The sequence below is a fragment of the Pipistrellus kuhlii genome, unplaced genomic scaffold, assembly GCF_014108245.1.
Source record: "Pipistrellus kuhlii isolate mPipKuh1 unplaced genomic scaffold, mPipKuh1.p scaffold_m20_p_1, whole genome shotgun sequence".
In the NCBI taxonomy this organism is placed as follows: domain Eukaryota; kingdom Metazoa; phylum Chordata; class Mammalia; order Chiroptera; family Vespertilionidae; genus Pipistrellus; species Pipistrellus kuhlii.
In genome coordinates this window covers 125,639,210-125,654,294 of record NW_023425404.1, presented here as the reverse complement: position 1 = coordinate 125,654,294, position 15,085 = coordinate 125,639,210, and positions in this window count along the sequence as shown.

Genomic DNA, 15,085 nt, shown 5'->3' with positions numbered 1-15,085 from the left:
CAGGAGGCTACCAATAGAAATGTCCCTCTCACACTGATGTTTCTCTCTGTCTTTCCCTCTCTCTTCCACACTCTTTAAAAATCAATGGGAAAATATCCTCAGGTGAGGTTAAGAAAGAAAGAAAGAAAGAAAGAAAGAAAGAAAGATAGAAAGAAATGTTATATTCTATGAAAGACATCTTGAAAATGCCTAAAGAAAGTTGTCATTTTTTTGTGGTGAAGGGGTTGGAGTCCATGTTGATGAAAACACCTTGTTGGCTGCAGCTGGAAGTGGGAGGGTGATGGGGGCTGTGCCTTCCCCTGATCAGCCTGGTTGCCTTATGAAGAGGGAGGCCAGTCTGCAGCTTAGGCCCATTCCCTGTGGGGAGCGGGTCTAAGCTATCAGTAGGACATTCCCTGAGGGTTCCTGAATTGGAGAGGGTGTAGGTTGGGCTGAGGACCCTCCTACACTATTTTTGTGAACCAGGTATCTAGTCTACTATAAATTTCAAAATACTGTTATTATCACTTAATGTTTTCTTTGTGTTTCCATAATTTTATCAAGTTCTTTTTGTTCCTGTATACCTTACTACTTTATATACACAATGTCAAGAGAAAAATAATAAGTGTAAAGAAAATCACAAAATTCAGTTTGGCTTTACCTAAATTTTCCTACAGTTTTAGCTAAAGTTTTCTTTCCATTGCACTTGGCCAGCTGCTTGACCTCCGTGTCCTTCTTGTTCTCTGACATTAATTACTTTGCACTTTGTGATTTGCTCCTGTTGCCCAGAATCCCTAGAGTTAATCATGTCCGGAGGGAACTCATGTTGGCTCAGAGACCTTGTATTGCTACTAATTATACAATTAGTCTGAGGTTAGGGGGGCACAGTGGTGCCCCTACAATCTCTTACAGAAGAAGGAACATAAATCTAAGCTGGGGTACAACTTCTTTCCAGCAACTGCACATGGAGGCATTAGATACTGCAAATTCCAGTGAAATTCTGACTTGGATTGCATTTCTGTCTACAATCTATGAATATAGTGAACAAGATACTCATAAAGAAAAATACTTGCTAAGCACTAAAGTATGAGAATTAAATATAAAATTCCAAAGAAAAAATATAGGGCAGATAGCATTATAATTTATAATCTTGAAATATATGACAATGTTGTATGTCAGGTAAGCAAACATTTCCCTACAAAATTATAAAATATTCATTAATGTTTCAGAAGACCCTTGAACACATAAAAATGTATTTTCAACATATTTTTAACTTTAAGTCTATAGGGTATACAAAGTAGTACCTTGTGGTTTTAATTTGCAATTTTCTGATGATTAATGAAACTGAACAATTTTTATTTGGTTAATACATATATATAGTGATGCACTTATTCAAGTCTCTCCTCCAATTTTTATATATTAGTTACATTTTTATTTCTGACTAGAAGCCCTGTGCATGAAATTTGTGCATGGGGGAGGGTCCCCAGCCTTACCTACCCCCTCTCCATTCTGGGAGCCCTCTGATCAAGGGAAGGCAGCACCCCCATTACCCTACTGCTGCTGCCACTGCTGGTCACTGCAGCCACCACGGTGTTTTCATCAACATGGACTCCAGTCCCTTCACCACGAAAAAATGTCAACTTTCTTTAGGCATTTTCAAGATGTCTCTTTCATAGGTTATGACATTTCTTATTTTTTTATCCTCAACTGAGGATATTTTTCCATTGAATTTTGGAGAGTGTAGAAGAGAGGGAAAGACAGAGAGAAACATCAGTGTGAGAGGGACACTTTGACTGGTTGCCTCCTACATGAGCCCTGACCTGGGCCCCAGCCAGGGAGGAGCCTGCAACCTAGTATATGCCACTGACCAGAATTGAACCCAGTCCCTGAGCCAAACCAGCTAGGGCACAATATGACATTTCTTAGCTCCTCCAACAGAAGATCTTTGTTTTTTTCCTTCAATTGTGAGCTGGAAAAATCCTAGATAATCTTCTTGGATTCTTATTACCCAAGTTACCAAGAACACTGCGAGTGGCTTACAGAGAGCTTAGCCAATGAGTGGTCAGAAAAGGTGTTTCCTCTGCAGCTCATGCACAAAAGCCAGCACATGCAGCTGGCGGGCCCTGCTCTCTGTGTGCCTGCTCACAGGGCCTGCTCACCATCATGGCAACTGGAAGGCACTGTTCTCTCTGTGCCTGGCCATCTGTGGCTTGCTTCACCATGCATGTAGTCCCCTCCTGCCCACCTGCATGCACAGCCTCCTCCTGAGCTGTCCTGAGGTTACAATGTCCTGGCTAATTTGCATATTCTCTCTCTCTCTCTCTCTCTCTCTCTCTCTCTCTCTCTCTCTCTCTCTCTCTCTCTCTCTCTCTCTCTCTCTCTCTCTCTCTCTCTCTCTCTCTCTCTCTCTCTCTCTCTCTCTCTCAATATATATATATATCCAGCATCCAAGTAGGTCCAGACTTGGCAGAAGGGCTCAAACCTAACAGTTGGTGTAACAGGGCAGGATAAAGGAGTATTTCCACAACTGGAGCAGCAAGCAGGATGGAGTAAGTACACTCCAACATAGACGAAGGTAGCAATCACAAGCTTAGAGCACACACATGTAGACTGCAATCCTTTTGCAGATTCACAATAAACTCTAGTATATTATAGAATGTTAGACTCTTTAGCTTTATCTATAATCTTTAGCTCATTGTCAGTGCATTCGAAGACTGCCTGTGAGTCCCGGTTTAATACTCCCACATACTTTACCAATTTGGGCCTGGAAATAAAAGCAGAGCTTTGTTGAATTAAATTGTTATGTTCACTGATCCAGAGATTATTATGACAGTCAACTGAAATTTCCTGTTTGGGGAATGAGAAGTTACAATGAAGTACTTTTTGATGTGGCAGGAAAAACATCCTGTTGCCATAAGCTGTAAAGTAATGCATGGAAAAGTGTTTTCAAATGTCAATGTTATTATTTCATTGTATTGATAGTTGATTTCTCTTTCGTTTGGCTTTCTCTGTTCTAGCAGTCCCATTTTCCTGCCTCAATATGCTCACTGATCCCACAAAAAAAATTTTATCTCTAATTTCAGTTGATATATATATATATATATATATATATATATATATATATAAAATGGTTAATAATGGTGGGTTTTTGTAATCAAAGAAAACACAATCATTTTAAGAGAAAACATCAAAAGTGCTTTATTCAAAGTAATGTCCATAGCTAGCTACACTTTTCCCCCATATTTCAGTAATTTAACTTCTCTTGTTAATATAACTTCTCTTGTTTTGAGCCAAACCATTCAGAGACCCAATTTTCCACTTCTTTGTATGTTTTGAAGTGATGCTCAGAAAGTGCATGTGCTATTGATTGGAACAAGTGGTAATCTGAAGAAGCAAGGTCTGGTGAATATAGCGGTGGGTTAATACTTCCCAGGCAAGATCTTTTAACTTAGTATTTTGAAGTATGTGATGGTGCATCATCATGAAGCAAAATTACTTTGCAATGTCTTCTGGCACATTCTGGTCATTTCATGATCAAAGCGTGGTTCAAATTGATTATTTATTGTTGGTAGCAACCAGTATTAATGGCTTCACCTCTTTTTAGAAGCTTATAATATACCACACTTTCCTGATCCCACCAAACACAGAGCATTGTCTTCTTTCCAAAGCATTTTGGCCTTGCAGTAGATGTTGATTGTTGACCTGGATCAACCCATGATTTTGTGCATTTGGGAGTCTCAAATTAAGTCCACTTTTCATTGCCAGTCACAACTCGATACAAAAAAGACTTTCTTTCATGCTTTTGAAGCAACATTTTACTGATAACTTTGCAGTTTTCCATTTGTCTTTTGTTCAGTTGATGTGACACTCATTTTCCTTCCTTTAAAATCTTTCCCATTGCTCGTAAAGGATCTGAAATTGTTTGTTGAGCAACGTTTAATGTTTCTGCAAGTTGTTTTTGAGTTTGACACACATTTTCATCCAATAATGCTTGTAATTGTTGGTCTTCAAATTTTTTTGGTTGACCTAGAAATTCTTTATCTTTCACATCGAAATCCACTTTTTAAAGTGTTTAAATCAGCATTCACAAGTATCTTGAGATGGAGCATGTTCACCATAAACTTCCTGAAGTATACAATAACTTTTTCTTCAAAATAAAGTAATGAATTAAAACTTCCCTCAAATGCTCTTTTTTGGGGGGGCACAAAATTTTACATTTTTAAGCATAAAAATATCTATGATATTTTTCAGCAAATTTGACATATGAAGTCTTAAAGTTTGCTGTCAATACAACAAAATAGCATACATATCAAATCACATATACTGTATATCAACATATGTATAACTCCATCTTTTGAAAAAAATCCACATTATTAACTGGTACACCTAATATATATCTATATCTATATCTATATCTATATCTATATCTATATCTATATCTATATCTATCTATATCATCTATCTATATCTATCTATCCTTAGCTCTTAAGGCTGCTATTTCTTCATATTTATATTAAAACATTAAAGAAAAGCCTGAGTTTTATGATTGCATCTGTTTTTATTTATTTTTTTCCCTTTTTCATGCCAGTTGCTGAGTATCATTTTGAGCAGCCTGTGCCTGATTTCATCAATGCAGCTACAAGAAGGCTCACTCCTAGGGTCAGATCATTAGAGGGACTTTAATCCTTTAGAACAATTTTTCAATACTGTTTCTCACTAGAGACAGCCGTGTACAAATCCTCTTTACACAGACAAGAATAACACAGGAAGAAACTATTTGTCTCTGATCTCTGCAAAGAAGAAGAGCAAATGAGGACCCTTAGGGGGTTTTCCATCTTTTCAGACTACCAGGAGGAGATTAATCAAAGATCTCTATGCTGCCTGATGTACAATCAGTTCCATAGCTGTGTGCCATTGATCAAGTTATGGTGGAATAGCAGGATCACAGCACCCAGCACAGCGCATAGCTGGAGCAGAAAGAGAGCAGGTATACACTCAAAAAGCAACATCTGGCAGTTCACTACTCTCCCCAGTCTCAAAAACAGTGCCCTCGTGCAGTTTGACCTCACGTAAGTTTCACTTTAGAATAATGAAAACCCCTAATGTTTCCAATCCATAGAAAGCCTTCTCTTCATGGAGATTCTCAATCTTATCAGCATCAATTTGCTTACGATTTAGCCAGTATTTTTTGTGTGCATTCTACATATATAGGACAGTTTCTTAGATGTGATCTCATTCCATGCCCACAATGAAGATGTGAAATAAGCCTACTGTATGTTAAAATACTTCAGTTGATATAAATGCAAACATCTTAGTGGGTAGAAGACTTAGAAAATGCTGGAGACCAATGATCAGGCTACGGCCACCAACTTGTTTGTAAAAGTTGCTTTTAACTTTCTGGTCTCTGTTCCCTCAATTAAAATATAATTCACTTTAGGGTCTTACACTCCAGTTTTTCTGCATCTATTGTTCTCAAATATATAATCACATACTCTCTTTGAGATAACTGTGGATCATATGAACACTACTTTTATTATTTTTTTAATTTATAAGACTTTAATGCAGGTTAAATTTGAATAATGCTTTTTAAATCAGATATCTGGGCCTGGCTGTAATGGGAATGTTACACATCTCAGCAGAACTTTTTGAAATGGAGAGGGTTGTTGAGGAATTATAGACTTTCTGAAAGAAGACACACACACACACACACACACACACACACACACACAGATGTGTTTAGAAATAACCAGAGAAGTCTCAAGTGTTGTCTTGGAGGAACTTGAACAAGAGGAAGTAAAACCTGACTTCAATAAAGTAAGAAAATCAAACAAGAGCCTCAGCTTATAAACAGAGATCATCAGTGATACCTTGATGGGCAGATTGGGGTTCAAGAACAAAGATAGTGGACTCAGGGCAAGAGAAGGGACACAGATGAATGTCTTTTAGCTGAAGAAGTGGAAGCCACTCAATAAGCCACCCATAACATTTAATTCACTTTCTCTGCATCACTCCAATAGGAAAGTTTTGGAGTATGGGAAGCAGAGATGTACATTGATTTTTGCCAAACCATAGTAAGAAACGTGAAGGTTCTAAGAAAGAAATAAGTGATCATGCCTGCAAAACATTTCAGGTAAAGAGGTGAGCTTTGTGGTCAGCTGAACTGCTGGGGATTCAGGAACAGGAGAAAGAAGAGAAGGAGCTGGATGAATACATTCCTTTTGTAAACTTCCCTCCTGGATACATGCAAGAAAGGAAGAAAATACGCATTTAGTCAGGGGCTGAATGAAGTCAAAATCAGAAAGAAAAGGAGAAAGCCCAGAGACCAGGATAGAAGAATCAGAGAGAGCAAAAGCAAAAGTTTGGAAACATCAGATTAACAGCAGTCATAACCATTGTTCATTATCATCTATTTGAGTTTAAAATTATATGTATTATTAATTAAATGTATTAAATAGAAATGAAATACATATGCTTATTGATAGTTTTGTATTATATACAATATTTCAAAGTCTTTGCCCTTCACATTATATTGTGACAATATTAAATAATGCATGACTTATTTCTAAAGTGTATTTCTATATACATTGTATGAAAGTATCAAAATTAATTAATTAATTGATGTAAATTATGAAACATTTGGGATTTATTTATTTATTTATTTATTGTTATTTATTTTAAATTCTTTATTGTTGAAAGTATTACATATGTCTTCCTTTTCCCCCCATTGACCTCTCCCCACCCATTCCCATCCCCCAGCACATGTCTTCACCCCTCTACCATCTGTGTCCATTGGTTATGCTTATATGCATACATACAAGTACTTTGGTTTATCTCTTATCCTCTCCTCTCACACTTCCCTGCATTCCCTCTGACGTTTGATGGTCTGTTCCATGCTTTTATGTCTCTTTTTGTTCATCAGTTTATGTTGTTCATTAGATTCCACAAATGAGTGAGATCATGTGATATCTTTCTCTGACTGGCTTATTTCACTTAGCATAATAATCTCCAGGTCCACCCATGCTGTTGCAAAAGATAAGAGATCCCTTTTTATAGCTACACTGGAGGCCTGGTGTATGAATTCATTCATGTTGAAAGGAAATTAATTAGAAGAAATATTTTAGAGGCCAGGGAGGGACCGAGGGAGGTTGGCTGTCCTGTCTTGCCCAGTCTCCATTGTTGTTATATATTCTGTGGGTTTGGACAAATGTGTAATGACATGTATTCAGCATTGTAGTGTCATACAAAGCAGTTTCACTGCCCTAAACATTGTCTGAACTCTGCCTATTCATTCCCGTACCACAACTCCTGGAAACCACTGATCTTTTTGCTGTTTCCATAGTTTTGCCTTCTCCAGAATGTCATATAGTTAAAATCAGCTATATGTAGTCTTTTCAGATTGAATTCTTTCACTTAGAAATATGCATTTAAGTTTCCTCCATGTCTTCTCATGGCTTGATAGCTTATTTCTTTTTAGTACTGAATGAAATTTTATTGTATGAATTAACCAGTGTATCTGTTCACTCACTGAAGAATATATTGGTTGCCTCCAAGTTTTAGTTATCATGAATAAAACTGCTATAAAAGTAGAGTGCGGGTTTTTATGTGGACACAAATTTTCAATTCCTTTGGATAAATACCAACAAGCACAATTGCTTGATTATTTGACAAGAGTATCTTATCTAATAAAAGAGATACAAGCAAATTGACCATACCTCTGCTACAGCCCACAAGCCATGCCCACCAGCCAATCAGGAGCAAATATGCAAATTAACCCAACCAAGATGGTGGTTACTTTGCATATCCAGGCCCAGAGCAAAGACTGAAGGCAGCATAGAAAGAAGCCAAGTGCTGCAGAAGGGAGCGAAGCTGCAGAGATGCAAGCGGGGCAGTGGAGACTAGAGGGAAGTAGGTACGGTGGGAGAGAATGGAGGGAAGTAGGCTGTGTGGGGGAAAAGGGAGGGAAGCAGGTGGGGAGGCGGAGACCACCTCAGGAAGCCCTATTACAGGACTCTTCCTACAATGGGCCTCTAGTCTATATATATATGAAAAGCCAGGGTTCATCACCTCCAAAATGACCTGAGAGATGACTGAACATCAGCAATCCCATTCACCTGCACCCTGGACCCTGACAGGAGGGAGGAGAGTGCCCCATTCCCTGTGGAATTGGCCACTGGACACCTTGCTGTCAGTGGCCAGTCAGCCAGGAATCCATTCACCTGCACCCTAGACCCTGACAGGAGGGAGGAGGGAGCCTCATTCCCCTCAGAACTGGCCATTGGACACCTTGCTGTCAGTAGCCAGTCAGCCAGGAATCCATTCCTCTGAACCCCAGACCCTGACAGGAGGGAGGGGAGAGCCCCATACTTGATGGAGATTTTCACACATATTTGAGTGATGATTCCATTGATTCAATGGATGATGCTGAAAGGGAAAATTTTCCCATCAAATTCCTTAATAGTATTACTTCTGGAATTCTGTGTCATAAATTAAAATTGAAAGTGGGTGCCATCCTCATGCTTCTGAGAAATCTTAATAGCAAATATGGTCTTTGTAATGGTACTAGATTTATTATCAAAGCTGAAGTATTAAGAGGATCTGCAGAGGGAGAGGTTGTTCTGATTCTAAGAATTGATTTGTCACCATCTGACACTGGCCTATCATTTAAATTAATTAGAAGGCAGTTTCTCTTGATGCCAGCATTTGCAATTATTATTATTTTTCAAAACATAATATCTTTATTGATTTTAGAGAGGAAGGGAGAGAGAGAGAGAGAGAGAGAGAGAGAGAGAGAGAGAGAGAGGGAGAGAGAGAGAGAGAGAGAGAGGGAGAGAGAGAGAGAGACATCAGTGAGGAGAGAGAATCATTGATTGGCTGCCTCCTGCACACTCCCTACTAGGGATTGAGCCCACAACCTGGGCATGTGCCCTGACTGGGAATTGAACCACGATCTCCTGGTTCATAGGTTGATGCTCAACTGCTGAGCCACACCAGCCAGGCTGTGATGCTTATTAATAAATCACAAGGAAAAACTCTAGACAGAATAGAAATATTCCTACCTGAACCCATTTTTTTGCACATGGTAATTCATATGTTGCTTTCTCTAGAGTTTGAAGAGAATGCGATGTTAAAGTTAAACTTGTAAATAATTCAATCACAAGAGAAATTAGTCAAGCATTCTCAAAGTGTTTTCACTCTTAAAGTGGTATACAGGGAGATATTAGAATAAGTTTAATCAATTTATCAGTCATTGTTTGTATCAGTGTTGTTTTTACATCATGTTTTTGTTGTTTTTATATCATGTCTTTGTTGTTTTTATATTACTTTGTGATTATTTATTAATAAATTTATATATTATTTTCATATACATTTTACTAATTTTCTTTCATCTCTGACACATCTATTATAGAGAAGGGCAAATAATGATAATAAAATATTTCCTTTAATTAATTCCCTTTTAACGTGTACGGATTTTGTGCCACTAGTAGTTTTATAAGAATCCAACAAAGTAGTTGCCCTATTTTGCATTTCCACAGTTAATCAATGAGAGTTCCTATTGTTCCACATCCTTGTCAGCACTTGGTGTTGAATTTTAGTTATTTCAATATATGTGTACTGTATCTCAATGCTGTTTTAATTTGCATTTTTCTGATGGAGATATGATAGATAGCATTTTTTCATGTTTTTATTTGGAGCTGTACATATTTTTTTTTTTTTTTGTGAAGAGTCTTCTCAGGTCTTTTGCTTATTTTCTAATTGGTTGTTGGTGTTCTTACTATTGAATTTCAAGTTATTTATATATGTTACATACCAGTCATTTATCAGACATGTCTTTTGAAAATGTTTCCTCTCAGTTCATGGCTTGTATTTTCATTCTCTTAATAGTATATCTTGCAGAACAGAGTTTTTACATTTAATTAAGTACAACTTACCATTTTTTCCCTCACTAATCTGCTTTCAGTATCTTATCTAAAAGTCATCACCAAATTTAAGATATTTGGCTAGAATATCTCTTATGTTATCTCTAGGAGTTTTATAGTTTTTGTGTTTTACATTTAGGTCTATGATCCATTTTAAGTTAAATTTTGTGAAATTATGCAAGATCAAAATACAGACTATTTTTTTTTTGCACGTGGATGTCCAGTTGTTCCAGCAGCATTTGTTGAAGAGATTATCCATAATCCATTGTATTATTTTTACTCCTTTGTCAAAGATAACTTAGATATATTTTTGTGCTTCTATTTCTAGACTATATATTTCCATTGATCTATGTGTTTTACCAATACTATACTCTTTTGTGAAATTGCTTTATGAACGTATTATTGATATACAAATAACTGCACATATATATCGATAGCATGTATCAATTTGATTAGTTTGAACATAAGTATAAATCTGTGAAACCATCACCACAATCAAGGCAATAAAAATATCTATCACCTCTGAGAGTTTCCGTCCTTTTTTTGTAATAAGAACACTTACTCTGAAGTCTGCCCTGTCAACAAATGTTTTCAGTGCTAACTATAGGCTGTCTATTGCACAGCAGATCTCTACAACTTTCTCATCTTGTTTAGCTGAAACTTTATACCCATTGAACAATAACTCCTATTTTCTCCTGTCTTAGCCTGGGTAACCATCCTTCGACTCTCTGCTGCTGTGTTTGATTATCTTAGATTTCACATCTAAGTAAGATCACATGGGACAAAGTCCTTCTCAGATGGCTCATTTCACTTACCTTAATGTCTCCAGGTTCATTCACACTGCACACCGCAGGAAGGGAGTAGCTTGCTGTTTTGATTATGTAGCACTATAGCAAATCTGGAGGTTGGATTTTGACAGTCTTTTGACTTTGTTCTTTTTCAGTATCATGCTGTGTATTATGGTTCTTATGCCCCTCCATATAACTTTTAGAATTGGTTTGTCAATATCCTCAAAATAACTTCCTGGGATTTTGATTGAGATTCTTTTGAATCTATGGATTAAATTGGGAAGAACTGACATCTTAAATTAAAGCTTCCTATAAATAAGCATGGAAATCTTTCCATTTACTTATCTTTTTAAATTTTTGCATCAGTGTTTTGTAGTCATATAGACCACACATACACACACACATACACACACACGCACTCACATATATATAACTATAGGCCCGGTGCATGAAATTCGTGCATGGGGGGAGGGAGTGGTGTCCCTCAGCCCAGCCTGCACCCTCTTCAATCTGGAATCAGGCCTAAAAGGGCAGTCAGAAATCCCTCTCACAAACCAGGACTGCTGGCTCCCAACTGCTCACCTGCCTGCCTTCCTTATTGCCCTTAACCGCTTCTGCCTGCTAGCCTGATCACCCCCTAACCACTCCTCTGCCATCCTGATTGATATCTAACTGCTCCCCTGCCAGCCTGTTTGCCCGCAACTTCCCTCCTCTGCTGGCCTGGTCACCCCTAACTGCCCTCTCCTGCAGGGTTGATCACCCCCAACTGCGCTCCCTTGCAGTCCTGGTCCCTTCCAACTGCACTCCCTTGCTTGCCTCATCACCCCCAACTGCCCTCCCTTGCAGGCCTGGTCCCTCACAACTGCCCTCTCCTGCTGGCCATCTGTCGTGACCATCTTGTGTCCACGTGGGGGGCAGGATCTTTGACCACATGGGAACAGCTATCTTGATCTTGTGTGTTGGAGTGATAGTCAGTCTGCATATTACTCTTTTATAAGATAGGATTAGTTTTATACTTTTTTCCCCTCTCTGGTGCTCAGGTAATTTTTACTACATTTTTTATGTTAAATTCCACTAATTTATGGCTGGTAAGTAGGAAAGTGATTTATTTTTGCTTATTAATATTGTATCCTATTACCTAGCAATAATTGCTTATTAAATCTAGGAATTCTTTGTCATTTCCCCCCCAGATTTTCTACAGAGACAAATATCCTCAACAAAGATAGTTTTTTATTCCTTACTTCTTATTTTGTATTCCTTCTCTTGTCTTATTGCATTAACATGAGGTTGAAAAAAAGTGGTGAGAGGGGACATCCATGCCTTGTTTCTGATTTTTATAAGAAAGCTTCAAGTTTCTCACCAGTAAAGCTATTAGCTATTTTTGTAGATATTCTTTATAAAATTGAGGAAGTGCACCTCTTTTACTATTTTGCCAACAATTTTTACCTTGAATGAGTGTTGAATTTTGTTAGACATTTTTCTCCATATATATTTACACTATCCTGTGATATTTTTCTTTGATTTGATAGATTATATTAATTGATTTTTGAATGTTGAATCATTCTTGCACACCTGGAGTATAAAAATTCATTGCCACATAGAAGTATTAAGAAGTAACAGTAACTTCATTATTAGTGAGGATAAACTTTTAGATATACTAATTTCTCATTTTGAAAATTTTACTATCTGTGTGACTTAACCAATTTTATATTGGCATAATATTCCTTATTGTACAATTTATGAGTTAACAACACTAAACTTTTTTCTTTTGTATGTTCAACAAAATGTGTTCATTGTTTGTTTTTATAAATTAGTTAAACATAAGTGGTGTCCTCACTATGTAGTTTTAATTCCTTTTCAATTTAATTAAATATACTGATATTTCTATTGTAATTCTATACCTAATTAGAAAATGCCCTAATGAATTCTAGATAGATGTCAGTTATTTCACCTGTGAAATAAAGCAACTGATACAAACTTTCACATTTCTTTTAGCTCTGAAGCTACTATAATTTTCTGGCTCATTTCTTTTCTATCTGAAATTCAGGTAAAAAGGGATGCTTGCTTTGTCAAAGATCCTGACATAAGAAAAGACTGACAAAAGTAAATTTGAAATGGAAGTGGCTTTGCCTCATCTTTCTAGGCTATGTGCTGGTGAAACATTATTTATTGACTGTAATAATCTAGAGATGGCAGGAGAGCTTATCATAAAGAGTCAAAAGAGAACGACGAGACTCTTAAATAATCCATGTTTTTTATTCATTGTCAACGATAATGCCTAATTTCAATCTTCATAGAATATTTGAAGTAATCCACACAAATAATGGTTAAGTCACATTAAAAAAATAGATATGTGATGATATGGATCAAATGAAATTTTTAATTTTCTGGCATTTTCCGGACTCATGATTGACACTTTCTGCTGTTATTGGGATTTATGGTGTATAGGCAATAGCGTGAAAATCCTAAGCTTTTAAAAATAAATCAAAACATTATTATGCCTGACAACATTTTGGAAGTGATTCAATCACTTGAGTCACATAAGCAGCTCTTGTATCAGAAAACATCCTGATTGGGATAAAAGAAGTATTTTGTGTTCTGGAAGCAGATATACAACTGTAGATGACCTCGGAATGCCTACTTCCCAAGCCTGCCCAGCTTTTCATGCTACACCACAGTCAAGCAATCTCTGAAGTTCTCTGCTTCCTATCTGCTTTCAGAACTCATCAATTTCTCATTCAAAACTCATTTTCTATGCACCTTAGTGGTTAAACCATGGCCATTCCCACTCATAGGCCCTACTCCACACTTTATAATTTAAATTTAATACACAAGATAGTCTGTTTTGAACAGAAGATTTCCGAGTGGGGCCAATAGACTCTCATCCACATAATAATAACTCATAAATTTCTTAACAGCTGTTAGGGGGCCAGGAGGTGATCTTACTACTGAATATACACAAAAAGAGTAGAGAAAGGTAAAAAAAAAAAAACTTTTAAAGAATGAACACACACACACACACACAAACACACACACACAATGAGACAAGGACTAATTAGAAAATGATGAGCAGTAGTTCACTCAAATCTGTGCATCTGCAATTTCCTTTAAATGGTTCTTTTCCTAGGCAACAATTTGTGGAAAATGAATTCATTTTTTAAAATCCAGAACTTTATTTAGGGGGTATACACACTTTGAGAAGCTACCAAAGCCTGTGAGTGTTTTTCTGGAGGTGTCAATTTGAATGCAATTATAGCACATATGCATGAAGCAGCAAACAGATCAACCCAGAAACTAAATGCCTGCCATGCTTTTGATAGACAAATTACATAATGGGGAGGGATAACCTGATTGGACCATTGTTTTTCTATTAGGAGACAGAAGAAACTGAAATCAGTGTCTGCAGAGCAACTTATTTATATAATGGGAAAAAAATAATGGAGATTGTTGTGCCAAGCTTCTCTTTTCTGCGTCAGACTAAAAAAGCAAACCCCCAAACAAACAACAAAACAACACACACACACACAAAAAACAAACAAACAAACAAACAAACAAACAAACAAAAAAAACACACAAACAAAAACAAACAAAAAACACACACCACCCCCCCCCCAAAAAAAAAAAAAAACACAAAAACTCCAAAAACCTCACTGGACCTTGTTGCATTTATTTAATGTTAATAGCTGATAGGTGAAAGGAGACCAAACAGGCCTGCACTTGCTTTTTATAAATTCCTTCTTCATTTAACTGTTAAGAGCAGGGATGCCTCGGTGCTGAGGAACTGACCTAAAGGCACAGATGTCAGAGGAATGTTGGGGATTAGACTAGAGCTCAGAGCTACAGGGTTTCTGTACAGAGTTTGGTTGTTATCCATTTGGGTGTTTGTTTATTTGATATTTATCTTGTGAAATAGATAATACATGAATATTTATAAAGTTACAAAGTAAGGTGAAAAGTGAGTATTCCTTGATCCCTATCTTTCCAATGTTCTTCCTCAGTAGTACAAATTTTACTAACTTCACATTTATTTTCATTTTGAAACGAACATATTCACATACAGAGTTTCACTTATTTATCCCCAATATTTCTTGGCTGTCTTTCTATTTAAGCACTAGAGGCCCAATGCACAAAATTTGTGCAAGAGTAGGCCTTCCTTTCCCTGGCTGCCAGCACTGGCTTCTCTCTGACACCTGGGATCTGGGCTTCTCTCGTAGTCCCAGCTTCGTCCTTAAGGACTTCCAGTCTAATGAGCATTTATGCTTTTATTATTATAATATATACAGCTGCCTCTTTCTCTTATGTGCTCCCTACTGGATACTCTATTTTACTGATGTACATACTTTATTTAACAAGTCTCATTAACGGGCATTCTTTTCTTATCCATTTTGTGTTTGTATATAC